Source organism: Helianthus annuus, chromosome 16 (assembly GCF_002127325.2).
Source record: "Helianthus annuus cultivar XRQ/B chromosome 16, HanXRQr2.0-SUNRISE, whole genome shotgun sequence".
In the NCBI taxonomy this organism is placed as follows: domain Eukaryota; kingdom Viridiplantae; phylum Streptophyta; class Magnoliopsida; order Asterales; family Asteraceae; genus Helianthus; species Helianthus annuus.
Window position 1 is genome coordinate 44,371,196 of NC_035448.2, and position 12,377 is coordinate 44,383,572.

Sequence of the window (12,377 nt, forward strand, 5' to 3'; positions counted from 1 at the left end):
TTTCTTTGTGCGCGGAAGTTTGGTAATGAGATCCATAGCAATGCTTCCCCATTTCCAAACTGGGATCTCTGGTTGCTCCAAAAGTCCATAAGGATGTTGGTGTTCAGCCTTAACCTTGAGACACGTAAGGCATTTGGAAACGTACAAGGCAATGTCTTTCTTCATACCAGGCCACCAATATTGAGTACGAAGATCCTTATACATCTTGTCTGAGCCGGGATGAACAGAATAACGAGACTTATGGGCTTCATCCATAAGCAAAGTGCGAAGATCATCTTGGCTTGGAACCCACAAACGGTCCATGAAATAATACGATCCATCTTCTTTCAGAACAAGATCAGGCTTAATGTGATAGGGTAATTCTTTACCCATCAAATCTTGTGAAACACAAGCATGTTGAGCCTGAGATACGCGTGCTTGGATATCAGATCGAGCTTGAACATCAGATTGAACACGAACACAATGAAGCTTAGTACGTTCCTTACGACTTAATGCGTCAGCCACAACATTCGCTCTATCGGGATGGTAGCGAATTTCGCAATCATTGTCGTTTAAGAGTTCGACCCATCGTCTTTGCCTCATGTTGAGTTCTTTCTGATTGAAGATGTGCTGAAGACTTTTGTGGTCAGTGAAAACCACGCATTTTGTGCCGTACAAATAATGTCTCCAGATTTTGAGAGCGAAAACAACTGCACCCAACTCAAGATCATGAGTGGTGTAGTTTTTCTCATGCACCTTCAATTGTCTGGATGCATAGGCTATGACTTTATTCCTTTGCATCAGAACGCAGCCAAGACCCAATTTCAATGCATCACAGTAAACGACGAAATCATCATTGCCCTCAGGCAAAGTCAGAATAGGTGCATTACAAAGCTTCTGCTTCAAGGTCTGAAATGCTTCTTCTTGCTTATAACCCCATTCAAAGGGTTTGTTCTTCTGAGTTAGAGCAGTTAGAGGAACTGCAATCTTTGAGAAGTTCTCGATGAAGCGGCGGTAATAACCCGCAAGACCAAGAAAGGAATGAACCTCAGTTGGAGTAGTAGGCGTATCCCAATCCTTGATCGCACTGATCTTGGAGGGATCTACATGAATACCTTGTTCATTGACAATATGTCCCAAAAATTGAACTTCCTTAAGCTAAAATTCACACTTGGAGAACTTGGCAAAAAGTTGCTCTTTCTTTAGGAGTTCCAGAGTAAGACGAAGATGGTGCTCATGATCAGCTCGCGTCTTAGAGTAAATCAAGATATCATCGATAAAAACGATGATGAACCTATCTAAATAAGGCTTGCATACCCTATTCATTAAGTCCATGAATACAGCAGGAGCATTGGTCAAACCAAATGGCATGATTGTGAACTCATAATGCCCATATCGAGTGCGGAATGCTGTCTTGGGAATATCCTCTTCATGCACACGAAGTTGATGATACCCAGAACGAAGGTCGATCTTCGAGAAGCATGTAGCACCCTGCAACTGGTCAAAGAGATCATCAATGCGAGGTAGGGGATATCGATTCTTGATGGTAAGCTTATTCAGCTCACGATAATCGATACACATTCTGAAGGATCCATCCTTCTTCTTGACAAAAAGAACGGGAGCACCCCAAGGTGAAAAGCTAGGACGAATGAAACCTTTGTCAGAAAGTTCTTGAAGCTGCTTAGACAGTTCTTGCATCTCGGATGGTGCAAGACGATATGGAGCTCTGGCAATAGGATTTGCACCAAGTACAAGATCAATACGGAACTCGACTTGGCGTGCAGGAGGTAGACCAGGTAACTCTTCGGGGAACAGCTCCGGATAATCCCGAACAACAGGGATATCTTGAATAGACTTACCTTGGCCCTTATCTGCTGTAACATGTGCCAAGAAGGCCACATAGTTCTTTCGCAGATACTTTCAAGCTTGAAAGCAGGACATAAGCTTGAGGCTACTAACAGGTTTCTCACCACGAACCTGTAGAATCTCACCAGACGAAAGCGGAACTCGAACAATTTTCTCAAAACAAACTACCTCTACGCGATGCTTGGCTAACCAATCCATACCCACAATAATGTCAAAGCTTCCAAGTTGCATAAGCGTGAGGTCAATGGGAAAAAGATGGTTGTTAAGGTTCAGTTGGCAGTTGCGAAGAACCGAATCAAGAATAACGGGTTCTCCATTAGCAACTTCTACTGTCAAAGGCTTACCTAGTTTCGCTCTAGACACGCGAAGCAATGGCTCAAAAGACAATGACACGAAACTCTTATCGGCCCCTGAATCAAAAAGAACAGACGCAGGTTGATTATTAACAAAGAACGTACCGTTCACCACCTCATTGTCTGCTTGCGCCTCAACAACATTCATGTTAAAAGCTCATCCACGAGCCTGAGCCTGAACTGGATTTGCATTAACCAGCCTTGGACACTGGTTTCGATAATGGGTCAGGTCTCCGCAATTAAAGCACGAGCCAGGAGGATAGTGAGGTCGTGCAGCTTGACCCTGTTACTGAGCAGGAGGCTGAGCAACTTGTTGAGCGACCTGATTTCGAGCAGAACGACAAACCTCTGCAAGATGACCTGACTTTCCACAGTTGGTACAGAAACGGCACGGGAGTTGCTGTAGATGGTGGCTATTGCACCTATTGCACAAAGGTGCATTACCTTCATACCGCTTCTTTGCTGGAGGCTGCGCTGGCTGATTAGGAGCTGCCTGGTTCTGTTGGGCAGTGATGGCAAAATTCTGGGAAGCCTTTCGCTTCCTAGAGCCCTTTGAGGAACCAGAATCCTTCCCCTTCTTGCTTTTACCTTTCTTGCTATCCCCTTTGTCAGACTCCTGATTCTTACCCTTCTTGTCACCCATCCTGTGCAACTTACCCTTTCGAATCTGCGACTCAGTCAACGTCGCAGCTAACTCGATTGCCTGACAGACAGTGGTAGGATTATTACCAGTAACGATGTCTTGTACGGGGTCAGGTAGACCATCGATGTATCTCTCGATAGCCTTGTCGAGTGGGGTGACCATTGTTGGGCATAATAAGCTCAGCTCTTCATATCTATCAGTATACGCCCGGTGCTCACCACTAACCTGTTTCAGATCATAAACTCCCTCTCCAATTTTCGTAGCTCATGACGAGGACAAAACTCCCTCATCATAAGAGTTCTCAGTTCAGCCCATGTTTGTGCTAAAGCAACTTCAGCACCACGATCTCTCATAACCCCGTTCATGTAAGCGCCCTCTTCTGAAATACACTAGAGGCGAACTCGACCTTCCTATTCTCTGGACACAGAACGTGACGGAATGTACTCTCAATACTCTCAAACCATTGAAGGAGCCCAGTTGCCCCCTCAGTACCACTGAACTTGAGTGGTTTAGCCGAATTGAAGCTCTTGAAGTTACAAGGAGCGTTCTGATTGTTGTTGGCTTGGTTTATCTGAGCGATAATGTTTGGGAGTGCGGCAGCCATGTGCTGTGCCAGAATGTCTGCCATTTCGGCATTAGACAACGGGTTTTCACGTCGAGGAGGCATGCTAAAAAAGAGGAAACACGAGAGGAAACGAGTGAGATGATTAGATGAAAAGAATGAGATGAAACAAACTCAACAAAGCAAGGATGGTGGTCATCTGTCCGTATCACAAAGCAAACAAACGACACACAGTGACTAATCAAAGTAAATGGGTTCATAAATAATGCTTAGCGAAGACATGCTCGCCTATAAGTGAAAACTCACCCCAAGAGTTCCCAGGTAAGAGTGACTGGTCCGATTATGTGGATTTGTACGAACACTCTAGCCTTAGACAGAAAACCCAGGGTACATGCATTCACCCTTCCAGTTTGCATGTGTTCACACTATTTAGAACCCAAAACTTTGACGAGATATTGAAAACTTGGAAGGCACAAGGCCCAAAAGGATCATTCAAAAACAAATGATAAAGTTTCAAAATCAAATTGAAAAATCAAAAGGGTTCAAAACCATATAAGAAATCATTTAAAAACAATGATTGTTTTTCAAAAATCGTTTCAGAAAATTGGGTTCATGTTTTGGCGATCACCTAAGGATAGGTGAAGTGCATGTTTTAAGATCTAAACACAAGACAACTTGTGTTGGGGTCCTAAAAAGGTTATAGTCTAGGTCAAAGCATTACTAATAACCTAATTCCCTATAACCATTGGCTCTGATACCAACTCTTCTGTCACACCCCGACCACGTAAAACATCAAACTGTGGCGGAAACGTCGGGGAGTGTTGTAACAGAATTATTGTTTCACAACCACGGCATACAAAGTTATATTTTATTAAATTAAACAAACGAGTTACATTGTCTTAAAATAACTGAAACAAAGAGTACATAACAAGTTTTATCTAATCTAGCTTCATTTTATTGTCACTAAGGCCCAAGTCCACCCTAGCGTGTCACGAACGTCCTATGCATTAGCTCCTGAAACACATGTGAAAATAGGTACGTCAGCATAAAAATGCCTGTGAGATACATAGGTTTTGTGAAAATAGGATTCATGACTTATGTTTAAGAAAATGTTTAAGAAAAGTTAGTCATGAACCTTGTAAATTTGTTTTGTTTTGTAAATCGTTTAAAAGGTGATAAAATCAGATGATATGTATAAGTAAAAGAATAATGTATGGTTAAATAAATAACCAAGTAAAATAAGTTGTAATAAATAAACTGTTTTGTAAAATAATGTCTTGTAAAAAAAATATGTTATTTGTAAAAATGTATTAATCTAAATTTAATGATTTAAATAACGCTACGACATGTAATACAATACAAGCACTTATATATAGGAAGTACCAGCGGCGTATCCACCATGCTTGTATCACATTACATACGTTTCGTTACTTAAACCACTTACCCAAACAAACCACCAATGTAAATTTGCTCATGTCTAAACCAAATTGTCAAATGTCATTGTGAAAACCATGTCAAAATGTCTATGTCAAATGTCAATCATGTAGTGTGTAAACAAAATGTTATGTATGGTAAGTGAAATATGTATCTACTAAACCATAGGTGAAAATGCACAAAACAAGGTATTGAAGTAAAACTCAGTTTAAATCAACGTTATGTTTTGTGAAAATGCATGCTACACTGAATACAAACATTTATATGGTATTGTAAAAATGCATACATTCAAGCCTTGTGACTGTGGTGATAAACCTTTAAACAAATTAAAGGTCTATCGGTTTTTATGTTTAAATCGAATTCGGTCATTCCTTCCATCCAAACATACCCAGGATGTCAGGAACGGGAGTTGTCAATTCCTATGGTACCATTACCTACTAACGAGTGGCGTGATCAAAGTTAATGAATGTATATGGTCCCACTTAAACAATCCAAATGTTATACCCAATATGCAAGCATGTGTTGAAAAACAATGCACCAAGTATGATGAACATACATAGCATGAAAATGTCATGTAAAACGATGTACTAAGTATGCACATAATGGGCATACATAGCAAAAACACGATGAAAAGCATGTACTATATGTGTACTATTGAACATAACAAGCATATGATATGAAAACATGGAAAGCATGAAAGTAACAAGTAGGCACATGTGTTTCACCCCAAAATGTTTGAAAAACAGTAAAAGAGGGGTACTATGTACTCACTTGAGATTGCTTAGAAGTCGTAGGATAACCACCAAGCAATGCTAGAAGATCACGGAAATCAAACGGCACCTATATAGGTATCTATATTAATAAACGGACCTATCGGAGGATCGGGTAGTACGAGGGTTCGTAAACCAAATAAGTAGGGGAACTTATGTAATATGGTTTAACAAAGCCTACGTACTAAAGCGAAACCTATCCTAAGTGCTTTTGACCCGTTGTGACCCGCTTAGGTAGCTTATGCTACTTTAACGCGTCGTTCGCGTAAAACGCGTTCGGAATGCCTAACTAGTCCTATGACAAGCAAGATATGCCTTAACATGTTTAATATTGTTGTTAAATCAGTTTAGATATTAAAATTTATGTTACATAGGCTTAAAATGAATTTTGGCGCAAAAAAGGGCATTTTGGTAATTTACCTAAGGCATAAGAACTACTTATCATACAACTACTTAAACGTTATGACCATAAGGTATAACCTCGGAAGGTTATTCCCTATACAACTATGGTCACCTAAAGTGTTTGGTCGGATCCTAAAGATCGACCAAATGGGTCGGGTTCGAAAGCATAAGCGATTGATTAGATCGCTTACCTTTACGACCCTAAACAAGCACAAATCTAAAAGTGACGAGCTAAACATGCTAGAACATGTTTAGTAAAGTTAGAAAACAGGTTTGGTATTAAAACAAACGATTTTAATACCCTAGAGTAGTTTGGTTACAAAATATGTGAGATAACGTATTTTGGCCGAAACTACGACTCGTCACTGAGCCTAGATAACGTGGTAATCAGTAGGTATAGTCACTAGGGACTATAACCATCGTGATTACGCTCACGTTATGAAGTTCAAACAAACTTCGCGTTGACCATAAACTGGTCAATGCAGAAAGTCAAACGCAGTTTGACTTTAACGCTAAAACGAATCAAAAACGCGAAAGAATACTTACAAAAGGTCCCCGCAAGCTTTGACCCGATTCACTCTCAGGTAGGAAGCAAATACTTCCACTTAGAGAGCAAGAATCAGATCAAATGTGAGGAATGCAAGTGAAAGCAAGTGGGTACTTATAGATTTTCAAGAGCCGTTAGGATCGTTTCTCGAAGATTGAGCTTTGATCTCATCCGTACAAGTGGGCACATGGTATTTGGATACCATGGGCTCTCAAAAACCATCAAAATTGGCCCATAGAATGATCAAAACCATGTCCAAAAACCCTGTAAACCAGCTGCTGTTTCAGAAACTGGTTTTTCTGTTACTGGGCATCTCAGGCGGCCCGCTTCAGATATGCACATGGGCTTACGCGGGCCGCATGGCTAAGTATTCAGAATTTGCAGTTTAGTCCCTGAACTTGTGAAATACGCATTACGGCCCATTTTTGACACGTTTAAGCCCCGTTAACCCCATTTCAAGACTCCAAAATGAAGTTAAAGTATAGGGAACTTAAAACATGCTCAAAAATATCTCGGATGTCGGTTCTTTTGGTCGTACGGTTGCGTTATTCGCTTAATTACGACGGAAGTCGTAACGAACGCAAAAACGATCCAAATTAAGCGACGAATGGAAATTTTCTCATGCCAAACACTAAAATAAAATATTTTAATGCTTGCGTAAATTTTTGGATGTCCGGAAGTATTCAGAATGTATGTTATGCGCGAAAATGCAAACTTATGCACTTTTTGACGCTTTTAGTCCCTGAATGACCCAAAAGTTTATTTTAGCACACCGAACCCCTCAAAGCCTATTTCTAAGCTATGTAAAGGATATTTAGGGTGTGTTTAACTTATGGGCATGTTCCGGAATGTTCGTTACAGTTCAAATCGGCATACTTTCGCAGTTTGTTAATTTTAGTCCGTGTAAGCGAATTAACTTGATTTTGCCATACCAAAGCCTTCAAAACTTATTTCTAAGTTATGTAAAGGTTATTTAAGGTATGTTAAGCATAAATTGATGTTCCGGAGTATTTGTCGCATTAAACTGATTGCGTTTGCGCACTAGTTTGCATATAACTCTCCAGAAAGCGATATAGAGTTTGAAATCAAATAAAAGTCAAAACATGAAAAACATCAAACATCAACAAACAAACATTGGGATCAAATAACTTTATTTCATTGATAACTGAACTGTTTACAATGATTACAAGCATAGATGTCACACGTTAAGCCTCACTGGGACTTACATGCACCTTACGTTATTATTATGTGTGCACCCATAATAATAAAGCAATTTGCATGCTTATCTCAGTGCCTCTTAACTTGCGCTCAAAGTTTCCCCCGCATTCAAATAGCAAAGCAGTGGGTACTACAAGATTATGACTCACAAAAGTCGAAGAGTAGTTTTACACTATCAAATCACCATAGTATCTAATACATCGTTTCATGCAAGCTGTGAGTGTGTGATTACTAAACAAGTGATGCATAAAGTAACAGAAGACGAACCTTGCAATCTGGAGCTGAGTGTCATGGTCGATTTTCGAAGTTGTTCGGTTATAGTCTGGTTTTATAAAAACGTTTTAAAACCAAGTTCACTATAACCAGTGGCTCTGATACCAAACTGTCATACCCCCAAAATACCACCTAGGGAATGCCCTTACTAGTCGTATGACGTACCAACAATGAGCCACTAATTACATTGAACCCATACAAGTTTCAAAATAAAGTTCTCAATTATTAATAAAAATACCATCAACGAGTTTAAATGAAACCAACATGTTCAGCGGAAGCAAATAGTAAACGAAAGTTTAATTGTTCAAAACCAATGTATACTGTCAATAATCAACCACATGAATTCTTCCAGTCGACCCATGACTACTCCAGCTACTCCAGACAGCAAGTTCTAATGCAAGACATCTAACGACCTACAAGCATGCAAACAAGTGTGTCAGACGACGCTGGTGAGTTCAAATTTTTGTTAACGAGTTTAGTTACCAGATATATGTATAACTCAGTTTAACAATTTGATTTGATGTTGTCATTAACTCGATTACCGTAGTGGCTACAAGATGTATTTGCCCAACCCCAATGTCTCTATCAAAACATTGGTCATGCTTTAAGGAAATTAGTTCACGCCCCTCCTCCCCGGTATGGTGTGAGGGTGCCAAACCTAATAGCGCTATCAACTAATAACCTCGTTGCCTCCCCGGAAACTGTCGGTAGATGTAAGGGGTCTTATATGATAGAAACTGAGTAATAATAACAAACATCCCAATAAACTAGCGTTCCTCCCCAGAACATTACGTGATATCCCTCCCCGGGATGCATGCTTGGAAAAAGAGCAGTGAGCTCACCTTTGATTTGCTTGGTAAGACTAGTTACTTGACCACACTCAGTTACTCAAAGCCTAAAAGGTTCATATATATGTATATAACAATCAGTTTGCATCCATGTTGATCACATTGTCACACCAGAAGTCATGATAAAACATGTACATGGTATCCTTGGATAATCTATCGCTCATCAGTTAAACACACCATGTAATCATACACACACTATTAATACACGTATTCTTACGGCCCAAACTCAATATCTGAGAGATGCGGCCCAACAAATGTTTGGCCCAAAAGCATATATGCACATAAGTGGCTTATCGAAGGCCAACTCAATTTATCACACAACTAAATGTTTTACACCAGTTCTTAACACTTCAAGTTATAATAATCCATTAGGCTTCGACCCAAACCAAACTTATCAGCCCACACTTATCATTCAGTCCAAACCAACAAATATTTTAAACAAAGTAGTCCAATATTACTTAGAATAAATTCGGCCCAATAATATCAATTAACATGTAAACCTGATGACTTGTAACCCACCTATTCTGTTTAACCAGACATACCAACCGGCCCAAAACATTAAATCCAACCCACCATTCACATATAATCCATGTCTAATTAATTAAATTTAGTGTTAACACAACAATCATTAGATCAACAGTATTATTTTTAGAATTGAGTAGCCGATTGTTATTTGCTTTGCTAGCTAAGAGCATTAAATATGTTAAAATCATGCACCTATGACTTAGCCAATTATCATTAATAATCAAGATCCTACCTGGTTCCCGCTCAATGACCATCGCAGTTCACAAGCAATTATCAAACATTCAATTTTACTTAACATATCAGTCGATACACCACATGGCCGATTACTTGTTCTTTATCCTAACATCTTACTTCTTTCATATAGTATAGTCATCACATATCACATGTAGGTATTTAGCGTTAATCAGGCACACATATAACAAGGTCAAACGTGTAGGATTTAGCATGAATACGAAACACTAACCATAAGGCTTGTTCCAAAAGAATGGGGTTTCGAAGAGAGGATGGGTTTCTTCAGTCGTGCGTGATCTTGAGAGAGAGGAGGATAGGGTTTGTTTTAGTTTATGATCATAATTATCCTAATACAATACGTAATATACACTTGTTTGGGCGGTTACATTAAACTGTAATGGGCTTGAGCCCATTACATAAGATCATGGTTTATGTTTAGGAGTGGGCTACAAGTAACCCAATACCCGCCCCCATTTCTAACATACATGGTTCGGGCCTGATATACTATGTGGGCCAGACAAGAGAGGCCCAAACGGCCATGAGGTATCTTACAACTGGGTTTGCGGCCCAGTCCAAAAGACTAACAATACACCTAAAGGGTTCAAGTATAAATAGTTTCATGAATGATTACGCGCATGAATGATTACATGCACACGAACATTTAATGAATCAAACGTAAGGATACACGTTGAAGGGTTGTGGAATTTATGTAATGCTAACCTGAATATTCGGGTTGTCATAGTTTGGTTCGATTTAGCGTTAACGATAAGCCGGTATTAAAAGCTCTTGTGTCCTTGGACGACCTCGGTATCTTGCCATCACTATACTACGTTCACGATGGGTGCACTTGCTCTAGCGTGTGTGTAGAGTAATAGTAGATGTAACGCTCCACATTTTCTGTACTTTCCATATTTAGAAAGTTGTATTCACATTTTTATTTTTAGAAACTTATATTCTTACTTTATTTCAATCCTTGTAATCTCGAGATTTAATCATAATGAAAATCGTATTTTTATATCAACCTTGTTTAATCATACATGCATAATATGTAATCAGTCGCGAAATACACGTTTTAATTTAAAACCTAGACATACATCGATATTATATTTTCTCGGAATCACATTCATACATGTATCATACTTATAATGTACCTGCAGAAACGGATCAGGAGAAAACGCTCAAAAGTGTGAGAACGGTGAGAACGCATCCTGGCCCAACACGTGTCCCGCGGCATAGAGAAGGGCGGAGGGGCTTTTTTGTCTTTTCATTCTTCTTTTATTTCCTAACGCGGTATAATATTTTATGGCATCTAAGTTTTTTTTTTTGGCGTTAATTGTATTTTTTAAACTTTTTTGGCGTTGAGTTAATTGTTTTTGTGTCACATATATAACTTTTTGGTGTTATAGCGTTTTCTGGTTAATTATTTTGGCGTTTATGGCGTTTTGTATAATAATTCACTACGGGTCACTAATATTTGCATAAGATTACAATAAGACCAATTTTTTTTTGGCGGTTAGTGAATTTTTTGGCGTTTAATACCCTTTACCAGGTGTTTCGCCAGCAGCTATTCTCCCAGTTTTCATACTTCTAGCGTTTTGGTGTTTGTAGTTTTTGGCATTTTATATAATAATGTATTTTATTTATAGAGAATTAGATAACAAATCAACATATAACTTGATATCAAAACAATATAAAATGAAAACAAAAATAATAAAAAATGGTAATTTAATTTCTCTTTCCGAATCTTCACTGTCATCAGCCTCTATCTTCTTGAATTTGTTTTGGCGTTTTGAACCTTTTTTGAATACTTTAGCTAGATGCTAACTTTCCTACATAAAACCCGTCTTTTTCAGAAGAAACTGCTTAGTGGCATCCTGTTTTTTGGTGTGATATTCTTGTTTAGTGGCATGTCATTGAAGATCAACTTTTGCTTAATGCTATTTGTAATAATGGAGTCCAAAATAGCATTTTACACTTGTGTTGAACCCTTTCTTCCATGCCTATAATCATCAAGAACAAAGCTCACATGATGACACATCACTGTCATCGGTCTCTTTTTCTTGAATATTTGTCCATCTCATCCAGCAAAATATTATTGAGTTAACCCCCTCAGAAAAAGGATCCATTTCAGTGAAAGCTTTGACATCTGTGGCGCTTTAAAGAGAGTGGTTTCTAGAGGATATGGCGTTTTTGTGTTTTTCTGGATGTGATTAATTTCATTGTCTATAGACCTCTCTCTTATAGGAGTTTTTTGGCGCGTAGTTTAGGCAGAACTTTTTATTGTAATAAATTGTAATAAAGTAACTGTCTTTTCAATTACTGTTTTTGTATTTACTGTGTTGATCAGCTTTTATCAGTTTTATAAGTTATAGACGTCCCATCTTCTAAGTTTGGCATTTTTTTTAAATGGCCTTATGCAGACCAACATGACAAAATACAATAACGGAGTAAATAAAATATTAAGCAGGAAAAATATTTTTTGTTATTTTTGGCGTTTTGTTACGGTTAACCATTTTTAGTATTATTTTGGCGTTTTGCTAATAAAGATATAAATATATCATTTAATTATCTTAAAAAAAAAGAAGATTACATAGAAGAAAAAAAAAGACGAAAAAAAAATTAAAATCCTTCGTCAGAAGGTTCTTTATTTGAATAGTATTCATCACTTGTGTCATCTTCTTCCTCCTCGGAGTCTTCATCTTGATCTTCATCCATGTCATCACATT